An 11,988-nucleotide genomic window follows, 5' to 3' on the forward strand; every position below is an offset into this window, starting at 1 on the left:
GAAGCCTTCTTCACAGCACTATCAACCTGGATGGCAATTTTCAGGGATCGACAAAGATGGACACCCTCTGCACAGCAACACGACCAAGAATCTTTCCATTGACCCAATATTCTGCCTTCCTATTATTCATCCCAAAGTGAATCACCTCACATTTATCCGCATTGAACTCCATCTGCCACCTTTCCGCCCAATCCTGCAGTTCATCCAAGTCTACCTGTCACCTGCAACATTCTTCCACATTGTCCACCACTCCACCGACTTGAGTGTCATCTGAAAACTTACTAACCGATCTACCAATGCCTCCGTCCAAGTCATTTATAAAAATGACAAACAGCAGTGGTCCCAAAACAGATCCTTGAGACAAACCAGTAGTGACCAGACTCCAGGCTGAATATTTTCTATCAACCACCACCGGTTGCCTCCTTAGCCAAAGCCAGTTTCTAATCCAACCTGCTAAATCTCCCTCAATCCCATGTCTCCATGTTTTCTCCAATAGCCTACCATGTGGAACCTTATCGAAGGCTTTACTGAAGTCCATGTCCACCACGTCAACTGCCCGACCCTCATCCACGTGCTTGGTCACCTTCCAAAATTACTCAATGAGGCTTGTGAGACACGACCTGCCCTTGACAAATCCATGTTGACTATCTCCCATCAAATTGGTGCTTGCTCGATGATTATAAATCCTCTCTCTTCTAATCCTTTCCAAAACTTTTCCTGCAACAGACGGAAGGCTCACTGGGTTTATAATTACCTGGGTCATCTCTACTGCCCTCTTTGAACAAGGGCACAACATTTGCAACCCTCCAGCCTTCTGGTACGAAACCTGTAGACAATGAGGACTCAAAGATCAAGGCCAAAGACTCCGCCACCTCCTCCGTGGCCTCCCAGAGAATCTGAAAGTTTCGAAGGATGATGCGTTGTATCCGGAGGTTGGTGGGGTGGTACGTCAGGACGAGGGAGACTTTGTTTTGGTTGTTGTTGCGGGGTTGGGTGAGTGGGATTTGTTGCAGGAAATGCTGGAGACACGGTCAAGGGCGTTATCAACCACAGAGCGGGGCAAGTTGTGGTCTTTGAAAAATGAGGACATCTGAGATATACGGGAATAGAATACCTCATCCTGGGAGTGCAGATGCAGAGGCAAAGGAATGGGGAATAGGGGATGAGTTGTTGCAGGAATATGGTGGGAGGAGGTGTAATCTTGGTAGCTGTGGGAATTGGTGGAGTTGAAATGGATATTTGTTTCTCAGTGGTTGGAAATAGAGTGGTCCAGGTAGGAGAGAGAGGTATCAGAGATTGTCCAGGTTAACTTCAAGTTCGGGAGGAAGGTGTTGGTGAAGTGGATGAACTGTTCGAGCCCCTTGTGGGAACACGAGGCGGTGCCGATACAGTCATCAATGTAACGGAGGAAGAGGTGGGGTTGAGGGCCAGTGTAGGTACGGAAGAGGGAGCGTTCCGTGTAACCTACAAAGAGGCAGGCATAGCTTGGGCCCATTTGGCTACCCTGGCCACCCCCTTTGTCTGGAGGAAGTGGGAGGAATTGAAAGAGAAACTGTTGAGGGTTGTTCAAGGACCGGAACTTCCCCCTCCTCAGTGGTCAAAAACGCCCTCGACCGTGTCACCCACGTTTCCCACAACTCATTCCTCACACCCGCACCCCATAATAACTACCAAAACAGTGTCCTCCTCGCCCTCACGTACCACCCCACCAACATCCGGATTCAATGCGTCGTCCTCCGACCCTTCTGCCATCTGCAATCCGACCCCACCACCAAAGACATTTTTCCCACCACCCTTAGGTGACCCCCTTATCCGCTCCACACTCCCCTCTATTACTCCCGACACCCAGCACTTTTCCCTGCATATCCATAAATGTTGTCATCACAACGTTTAAAATTCACTGGTCCCGATACCTCCCCCCTCACCCCCATCCCAGGCCCCAGGAAGAATTTCCTCATCAAACAGATGTTTACCTGCACATCTGCTAATGTGGTAGACTGTATCCACTGTTGCCATTGTGGCCCCCTCTACATCGGGGAAACCAAACAGAGGTTTGGGGACCGCTTCACCTGTGCTCAGTTTGCACTAAAGAACTGCACCTCCCAGTCGTGAAGTGTTTCGACTCTCCCTCACAATCCTCAGGTAACATGTCCATCCTGGGCCTCCTGCAGTGCCACAACGATGCCACCTGAAGGTTGCAGGAGGAGCACCTCATATTGCGCTTGGGAACCCTGCACTCCATGGTATCAATGTGGACTTCACAAGCTTCAAAATCACCCCTCCCCCTCCCGCATCCCAAAACCAGCCCACCTATCCCATCCTAAGATAATAAAATGTGAGGCTGGATGAACACAGCAGGCCAAGCAGCATCTCAGGAGCACAAAAGCCGACGTTTCGGGCCTGGACCCTTCATCACCTCTCTGAAGAAGGTTCTCGGCCAGAAACGTCAGCTTTTGTGCTCCTGAGATGGTGCTTGGCCTGCTGTGTTCATCCAGCCTCACATTTTATTATCTTGGAATCTCCAGCATCTGCAGTTCCCATTATCTCACCTATCCCATCCTGCCACCTCAAACCCCACCCCCATTTCCTGCCTACTAACCTCTTCCCGCCCCGGAGACCTGTTCGTCCTCCCCGGACTGACCTCTCCCCTCCCGACCTCCCCACCTACATTCACCTCTGCTGGCTCCATCCCCACCTCTTTAACTTGTCTGTCTCCTCTCCACCTATCTTCTCCTCTATCCATCTTTGATCCACCTCCCCCTCTCTCACTATTTATTTCAGAACTCTCTCCCCCTCCCCCTTTTCTGATGAAAGGTCTCGGCCCAACATGTCAGCTTTTGTGCTCCTCAGATGCTGCTTGGCCTGCTGTGTTCATCCAGCTGCACACTTTGTTATCTCTCCTTCTCTTAACAACCTCATTAAGTGAGTTCTAGAGAGAACTATGCAGGGTGGACTTTGGGTTTATCATTCAAACTTGCCAGTCCTGAAAGATGAAAGTTGGTTTGTGTTGGATGTTTGTCTCAGAGCTATGAAAGATGTCCTGAAAGGATTTTTCAAATCTTTTGTTGAGAATTGTACCCATTTAGTCACTAATCCTTTTCCTTCTTTAAAGTTTCCTTGGTAGTGACAAATTTCAAATATCTGCAGAATTTTATTTGGCTTTGTATTGGTTGTCTGTGATTCTCTGTTAATAGCTCTGCAACCTGCCAGCTAATTACAGAATTTATCATTGATGTGCCCGTACCAAAATCTTTGGTCTTATACCATATATCTCAATTTCAGGAGAAAGTCCATGGAGACCTTTTAAAGGAAAGGGGATTAGAAAGAAAATCTATCGATCAAAATCATGAATAGTTGATAAATTATTTGCATTCCATATTTCCAGAACCTGCCCCGGAAGAGAGAGCCCAGAGAATTGCCAAAGCTGTCCGCAAACAGTCAATAGAAGTGAAGGAAAATTGGGAACAACTGAAAATCCGTGCGAGCAACTGGCACAAACAGGTGGAAAAGGCGTTGGAGAAACTTCAAGAACTGCAAAAAGTTCTGGATGATCTTGAGGCTCATGTGATAACAGCTGAGGGGGTCCACACTGATTGGCAACCTGTGAGTGACCTGCTTATTGACTCATTGCAGGATCACATTGATAAAACCACAGTAAGTGCAATTACATTACACTTCACTTATGAACAGATGTAACCACAATGTTGTATCGAGACGATCAGTAATATGAGTACTTCAGTAATATTGATTGAATGGTTGTTAACTTAATTTGCAAATTAAAACTTAGTTGAGCATGCCTTCTGATGATATCACATCGTTAATATTAGTATAGTTGAGGATTCTATTAGTCAGTGACATCAGCTGGGTTATCTGCTTGTTGCCATGTTATCAGGGTTAAAGGTAAAGTCTTAGCACGCCATTTGGCGACTCCTCAGAGAGAGACAGCTGGTTATGATTTAACCTGAAGATCACCATGCCTCAGGGAAATAGAGGGGTTGAGGCGAAGACCCTTTGTGGTCAGCTCACTGGTGTGGCAATTGAGCCCTCTGTGCAGGGCATCAGTCTGCATCACAAACCAACTGAATTTGAAGAGAGTTTAGGATTGGAGAGCAATCCATGCAATTTTTTTTTATGAATGTTTCTCACTGGGACTCTCTCACCGGCAAACTTTTTAAAAGCCAGCTCAGCCGTACAGGCGAGATCAGTTCCTGATCTCAGCCGAATTTTTTGACCTGGGGTGGGTCAGCGTTAGGAGTTCAGTAATTGGAATGAATTCTCATTAAGTTAGCAAGAGGGATACGACACGTGAATAGATCGATGTTTTGAAAAGAGGATGAGATATGAGCAAAAGAGTAATTGATGTGGAAGACCAGCCACAATCATCATCGACGGTGGAGCAGGCTTGAGCGGTACTGGTACCCCTAAATCCTGGTCTATCATCTCAGCAGCTCGACTCTGCCCAAAAGCTGGTTACTTGTGACATTTTTGAGGGATCTTCCCAAGTCTGAAAATCATTTTTGTTTTTGTACAATCAGAGTTGGCCAGTGTGGAAGGAGGTTGTCTGGCATATCGTAGCTCTTTGAAATAACTCCCCAATTCGTCCCCCTCTGCTTGGCAATGACTTCAACCACTTATAAAATGTCTTTAATGGAGGGAAACTTTGAAGGCGTCTGATTGGAGTATTAACGATCCCAGAATACAACTGAGCCTTATTAAGTTGTTAGTTCTGATGATCAAGAGCTTGATGAAAGAGGATTGTTTGAAAAAGTGTCTTAAAAGAAGAAATGTACAGAGGCTAAGAGGTGTAGGAAGTTAGCGAGTTTTGAGAGGATTTGTTGCTTGGGTTGAGGTTCTGGATGTGAGTTTGCTCTCTGAAGGTGTAGGAAGTCTCTTCTTGGGTTTGAAGCCGACACAATTAAATGTTTGGCAACTAGTAGTGGGCCGTTTAAAATCAAGAGTGGGCAAGAGGACATAATGAGACGAGTGCAGATATCCTGAAGTATGGTTGGACTGGTGGAGATTACCAAAATAGCGATAGGCACAGCCAAGGAACGATTTGTAAACAAAAATGAGAATTTAATAAAATTACTGTTAACAGTATCAGTCAGGTAGAAAGTACAGAGAATAGGAATTGGTTCAAGTTGAGACTCAGGCAGTGGAGTTTTAGACGACCTCAAGTGTTCAATGGACAAATGTGGGTCTCCATCAGGGAATGCATTGGAATTGTCAGGTCCAGAAGTGAAGTAGTTCCAGGTGAAGGTTTCACTGCTAATGAGCCGAGACAAAAGACAGGTAGGCAGGATTGAAAAGATGTAAAGAGACAGCTTTCGGGATTGCATGAATGTGTGGTCGGACGTTCATCATGGGATAAACAAGATGCCAAGGTTGTGCTGAGACAAGTGTAATATTACATTGTTGCCAAGACGGAGTAATGCAATCAGTAGGTCGTGAATCGAGATTGGTGTGGGCACCACAAAGTGGTCTTCCCAGTTTTAAATTGTTATCTCTACATAGTTGCGCAACTTTATGTTCTGTTCAAAAGGCATTACTGACAAGGAAACAGAAGTTAGCCATTTGTTTACTTGTCAATATATCTTGATTTTTCCACCATGTTCTCCAATTATTGACACAACATGTGCAGTGTACGAAGTGAACCGTTCAAACCTTAAAAGGAGATGTTAAAATTGTGGAATATAAAGTTAAATTTATTTTATTGAAAATTTAAATAAATTACATGAAGGTTTGACCAAGACTGCAAGGAATTAGATGGAACACCAGATGAATAAAAAAAGCAGTAGTAAGGTGGTATTAGCTGGATGTTCCTGAAGAAAGAGAACGCAGCCAACCTTTCTTCCATCAGGGGGATTAATTGTGTGGTGTCAGACACAGTCGATTCAATCATTCCTTCTGTCTTTACTGTCTGACTAGACTATGGTTGTAATATTTCCTTTTTTAAGCGCTCAAGGTTAGACATACTTCACTTGACATTCTCATTTTATAAATTTTAAGAAGTTGACTTATTGTCAAGTCACGGTCGGATTGAAAACACATTCTATAACTGTTTGAAGTCAGAAGTCACATGACACCAGCTTATAGTCCAACAGGTTCATTTGAAATCTCACAAGCTTTTGGAGTGCAGCCCCTTCATCAGGTGCAGTTAGTGAGGTGACCACAGAGAGACACAGCTTATAAGCAGAGAGATCAAAAGATCATAGAATTGGCGTGAGTGGAGTGTCAGATAATAACTCTATACAGGTGACCAAGAGTGTTAGAGGCAAGTAAAGCGTTTATAAAGCCAATGTCAGTGCTGTGTTGTCATGATAATCAGGCAGCGCAACAGGAATGTACAAAAGGTGACATCTCAGGTCAGACTCTGACTTGTAGTTTAGAGGCTTGTGTTCAGAATCTGTCTTCGAGTTTTAACCTTTATTTCAAAAGCAAGAATTTATAAGATACCACACTGACTGTAACTACAAGTTGTGTGTTTCTTCAACAAAATATCTGCAAACAAACAAACATCCTGGATGAAGACTTATTATCTGACACTCCACTCACACCAGTTGTATGATGTTTTGATCTGTCTGCTTATCAATTGTGTGTCTGTGTGTTTTCCTCTCTGACGGCACCTGATGAAGGGACTGCATTCCAAAAGCTTGTGTGATTTCAAATAAACCTGTCAGATTATGACCTGATGTCATGTGACTTCTGACTTTGTCTATCCAAGTCCAACACCAGCACCTCCACATTATAACTGTTTGGAACCAAGTCAGCGCAACAGGTACATATCGAACATTTGACTTCGGAAGAATGCCGAGTGCTGAAAAGTTCATTAATAACAAAGGATTTCTTCATGGTGCCATCTATCGTAACATGCTGCGTCTCACAGTCATAACGAAAGGATGGCCACTTCAATTTAGCAGGGCCAAGAACAGTTATGGACATTTTTGGCATGGGAGGAGGCCATTCAACCTATTTTATCTGTCCCAGCTCTCTCCCAGCGCAAGAAAATTAATCCTTCTCTTGAACTCATTGCACATATTTCACAGAATTGAAATATATAGGTACATACTTAAGAGATTTTAACATCAAGTGAGCAGTTCTCGCACATCACCTTGTCACTAAAAATGGAAAACGTGACTGACAAGGAGTGGGTCTTTATTTTGCTCTGTTTTTATGATGAAGCAGATGCAAGTCAAAGTGCTGGAACTGGCGCCTTGAACTTAGCAACTGTTCAATGTGTATAAAATGAATTCAGTGCGCATCTACTAAAAGCAGTTTTATGGAAGGAAAAGGTACCAAAGAAGATTTGGTGTATTGTGCTTGATGCTATTATACTCCAACCTGTGAAAACAGAACTCTACGACTGTGAGTGTTGAGATCTGAGAGGTTGCTATCTTGTTTGAATGTACATTGCTAAGCCTCGGCCTATTTTCCCAACAGCAAAATTGGTAATCCAGCAAGAAATGGATATTTCTCACATTTGTTGGCTGTAAGTGTCTGTTTAAAGTTTCCTTATTTCCAGGTGCTTAACCTGCTTTTACAGTTGGAACATTTGTTGTGCCAATGAAAATTTTTTGAATGGTTTCACCTCCAGTTTTCCTCTTTATACATATTTGGTATTTTTTCAGGGTAAGGACTATCTGCAAAATCTGAGATTGGGTTTTGAAAGACTGCAGCCTTTGTTTTGGAGAGATAATGGGAACTGCAGATGCTGGAGAATGCGAGATAACAACGTGTGGAGCTGGATGAAGACAGCAGGCCAAGCAGCATCTTAGGAGCACAAAAGCTGACGTTTCGGGCCGAGAACCTTCTTCAGAAAATGGGGAGGGGGTGCGGGTTCTGAAATAAATAGGGAGAGAGGGGGAGGCGGATGGAAGATGGATGGAGGAGAAGATAGGTGGAGAGGAGAGTATGGGTACGGAGGCAGGGAGGGGATAGGTCAGTCTGGGGAGGCCGTACAGGTCAAGGGAGCGGGATGAGGGGAAATAGGGGTGCGGCATGAGGTGGGAGGGGGGATGGGTGAGAGGAAGAATAGGTTAGGGAGGCGGGGACGAGCTGGGCTGGTTTTGGGATGCAGTGGCAGGACAGGAGATTTGGAAGCTTGTGAAATCCACATTGATACCATTGGGCTGCAGGGTTCCCAAGCAGAACATGAGTTGCTGTTCCTGCAACCTTGGGGTGGCGTCATTATGGCACTGCAGGAGGCCCAGGTTGGACATGTCCTCTCGGGAATGGGAGGGGGAGTTGAAATGGTTAGTGACTGGGAAGTGCAGTTGTTTACTGCTAACTGAGCGTAGGTGTTCTGAAAAGCGGTCCCCAAGCCTCTTCATCGTTTCCCCAATGCAGAGGAAGCCACAATGGGGACAGCGGATGTTTTGGATATTTCTTAAGCATTGATTTTCATTCAGAGTTGGTTGGATTTTGCTGAAGCAATAGACATAACTCAGTATGACGTAGACAATGTCAGAGTTAATGTTTCGCGTCCTGTGACCCTTCCTCAGATCTCACTCTTCACTGATGCTGCCAGACCTGCTGAGCTTTTCGAGCAACTTCTGCTTTTGTTGCTGATTCACAGTGCCCACAGTTCTTTTGTTTTTTACGACACAGACAAAACTTGATCTCTGCAGGAAGCATGATGCTGCATTCTCCAATTTCCCTGCCTTTTTGTAATATAATATTGTCTTGTTAGGACAGAAGTGGCTTTTTTTTGTTTGTTTTAACTTGCGCACATACTTTCTATGCAGGTTAAAAGTCTACACTTTTTCAGTTCTCTGCTGCCGAATGAAGACTTGGAACATTTTTTTTTACAAAGTAGAAAATCAGTGTGGTTTGTTTTCCAAAATGTGATGTGTAAGTGCAACACTTAACAGTGTGTTCATCAAACTATTGTTTCCTTTGATCTTTGTGTTGCAGAAATTTCTAGAATCATTTCATATATATTTGTCTTGATATATTTTAGCAGCTTTCCTGGAACAAGTCTGTTTTCCTTCGGATGAGACGACTTTCAGACATACTCCCTTTATTATGAGATTTAATTGTGTTAAAATGAGGAGGATTTTTATTCACTGAGACACACATGACTATATGTTTAAAGCATTGGAAAATGCGTTCTGTTCGGACTGTCATGTTATCTGGTGTTTGGACCAGGCTTTCCGATTAAATGCAAGTGATTAAGGATGCTAATGATGCCACATGTTATTACAAGAGGAAATGAACATACAAGTCAGGATTTTATGCCACGTTTATACATTGCATGGACCATGCAGCATGGATGCAGTGACTGCGTGAAATGGCATGCAGTGGCTGTGGGAAATGGGATGCAGTGACGGAGTGAAATGGGATGCAGTGACGGAGTGAAATGGGATGCAGTGACGGAGTGAAATGGGATGCAGTGACGGAGGGAATAGGGATGCAGTGAATGAGGGAATTGGGATGCAGTGACTGAGACAAATGGGATGCACTGACAGAGGGAAATGGGATACAGTGCCTCAGTGAAATGCTCACAGCGAATTGCCCCCTCCATCCTAACCCGCTCACAGCGACTTGCCCCTCCAGTCCAGACCCGCTCTCAGCGACTTGCCCCCTCTGTCCTGACCCGCTCACAGCAAATTGTCCCCTCCGTTCTGACCCACTCGCAGCGACCTGCCCCTGCAGTCCTGACCCGCTCACAGTGACGAGCCCCTGCAGTCCTGACCCGCTCACAGCGACTCGACCCTTCAGTCCTGTCACAATCACAGGGACTCGCCCCTTCAGTCCTGTCACAATCACAGGGACTTGCCCTCTCCGTCCTTACCCGCTCACAGCAACTTGCCCCCTCAGTCCTCACCCACTCACAGCGACTTGCCGCCTCAGTCTTGACCCGCTCACAGCGACCTACCCCTCCGTGCTGAACCGCTCACAGTGACTTGCCCCTGCAGTCCTGACCCACCTCACAGTGACCTGCCCCCTCACTCCTGACCCGCTCTGCATTGAGGAAACCAAGCAGAGACTTGGGGACCGCTTTGCAGAACACCTCCGCTCGGTTCGCAACCAACAACTGCACCTCCCAGTTGCGAACCATTTTAACTCCCCCTCCCATTCCTTAGACGAAATGTCCATCATGGGCCTCCTGCAGTGCCACAATAATGCCACCTGAAGTTTGCAAGGACAGCAACTCCTCATCCGCTTGGGAACCCTGCAACCCAATGGTACCAATGTGGACTTCACAAGCTTCAAAATCTCCCCCTCCCCAACTGCATCCCAAAACCAGCCCAGTTCTTCCCCTCCCCCTACTGCATCACAAAACCAGCCCAGCCTGTCTCGGCCTCCCTAACCTGTTGTTCCTCTCACCCATCCCTTCCTTCCACTTCAAGCCACACCTCCATTTCCTACCTACCACCTCAACCTGCCTCCTTGACCTGTCCGTCTTCCCTGGACTGACCTATCCCCTCCCTCCCTCCTCACCTGTACCTATCTTGTTTTCTCTCCATCTTCGGTCCACATCCCCCCCCCCCTCCCTATTTATTCCAGTTCCCTCTCCCATCCCCCTCTCTGATGAAGGGTCTAGGCCTGCAATGTCAGCTTTTGTGCTCCTGAGATGCTGCTTGGCCTGCTGTGTTCATCCAGCTCCACAGTTTGTTATCTTGGATTCTCCAGCATCTGCAGTTCCCATTATCAGTGGCCTTTTCCTCTTTGTCAAAGTTTGTGCAAAAGCAACACGATATGGGGCAGCACGGTGGCTCAGTGGTTAGCACTGCAGCTTCACAGCACTGGGGACCCAGGTTCAATTCCAGCCTCAGGCAACTGTCTGTGTGGAATTTGCACCTTGTCCCTGTGTCTGCGTGGGTTTCCTCCAGGTGCTCCGGTCTCCTCCCACAGTCCAAAGATGTGCATGCTAGGTGGATTGGCCATGCTAAATTGCCCATAGTGTTCAGGGGCGTGGGTCTGGGTGGGATGCTCCAACTTTTGGTGTGCACTTGTTGGGCCAAAGGGCCTGTTTCCACACTGTAGGGAATCTAAACAATCCTGTTCCCACATCTCCATGTTATAACCCTGCTGATCACTGCACACAGAGATGTTTGATAACAAAAGGATAACAATAATATTCAAATCCAGTGCTGGAGAAGTATTTTAAATACACTGAGGCCAGTGTCGATCTCCAATTCAACTTTTATTTACAAATGAACTGTCTTCAACTTTAGCACTGCCTCATTCAGAGATAGTTGCCAGGGTGTCAGCATCTCTGACCCTCACACTTCTTATCTGTCAGCCAGGGCTCCCTGATTTGGGCTGTTAATATGGAACAATCAGGCAACTCATATTCTGTGAGGTTCAACTGGCCGACCTGGTCACAAATCAGTGCGGTGTGTTCATCGAAAATCAAACGTACTAGAAAGATACCATTCCATACCAGTGTAAAGGAAAGCATGAGGCTAAACTGGGGAGGGAAGGGAACTGCTTCTTGGGGGTTGCCCAGAGAGTGGAAGAAAATCGAATGGGAAGAAGACCATTTGAGACTGAGGGAGAGAGATGTAATTGCCTGAATGAGGCATTCCAATTGCGAAATGGATTTTTGTGTGTACACCATGTTCAGTTTCCCTGATCGTAATCTGTACTCCTCTTTAAATCATTAGTATCTGAAATTTCTGTATCATTTCCAAATGTTCTGTCTCTAATGTTATGCTGTTGGAATTGGTTGAACTGCAGAGATATTATTTATTTGCACAAATGTGTTCAGTGAAATGAGTTGCATGCTATATATGTATTATTCTTCCTGATTCTATTGTACGCATACAAATTAAAGTTAGTTCCACTTTTGAACAACAAACTGCTTTTAGATGTCTGATATATCTCATTTGCCTGCCACTTAGTCTTGTTGATGAGTTGTGTTTCTGTTTTGTGAAGAAATATGAATGAGCTGGAGCACTAATGGCAATGCCCAATGTGGTGATCTTCCAACATTGCAGCTGGAAGGTGGGGCGGGGAGGGGGATGGGTTTCACAAGAACTA

At 45.6% G+C, this 11,988-nt stretch overlaps 1 long non-coding RNA gene across 1 annotated transcript in view; it reads left to right on the plus strand.

Moving 5' to 3' along the window:
- Nucleotides 1-11,786, plus strand: part of LOC132208086 (uncharacterized) — a 15,556-nt gene extending 3,770 nt beyond the window's left edge. The window contains exons 2-3 of the long non-coding RNA XR_009444179.1: nucleotides 3,386-3,654; nucleotides 7,629-11,786. This is a non-coding gene — a long non-coding RNA (uncharacterized LOC132208086). The remainder of the gene's footprint in view (nucleotides 1-3,385; nucleotides 3,655-7,628) is intronic.
- Nucleotides 11,787-11,988: the final 202 nt, after the last annotated feature.

The sequence above is a fragment of the Stegostoma tigrinum genome, unplaced genomic scaffold, assembly GCF_030684315.1.
Source record: "Stegostoma tigrinum isolate sSteTig4 unplaced genomic scaffold, sSteTig4.hap1 scaffold_285, whole genome shotgun sequence".
Classification (NCBI taxonomy): Eukaryota; Metazoa; Chordata; class Chondrichthyes; order Orectolobiformes; family Stegostomatidae; genus Stegostoma; species Stegostoma tigrinum.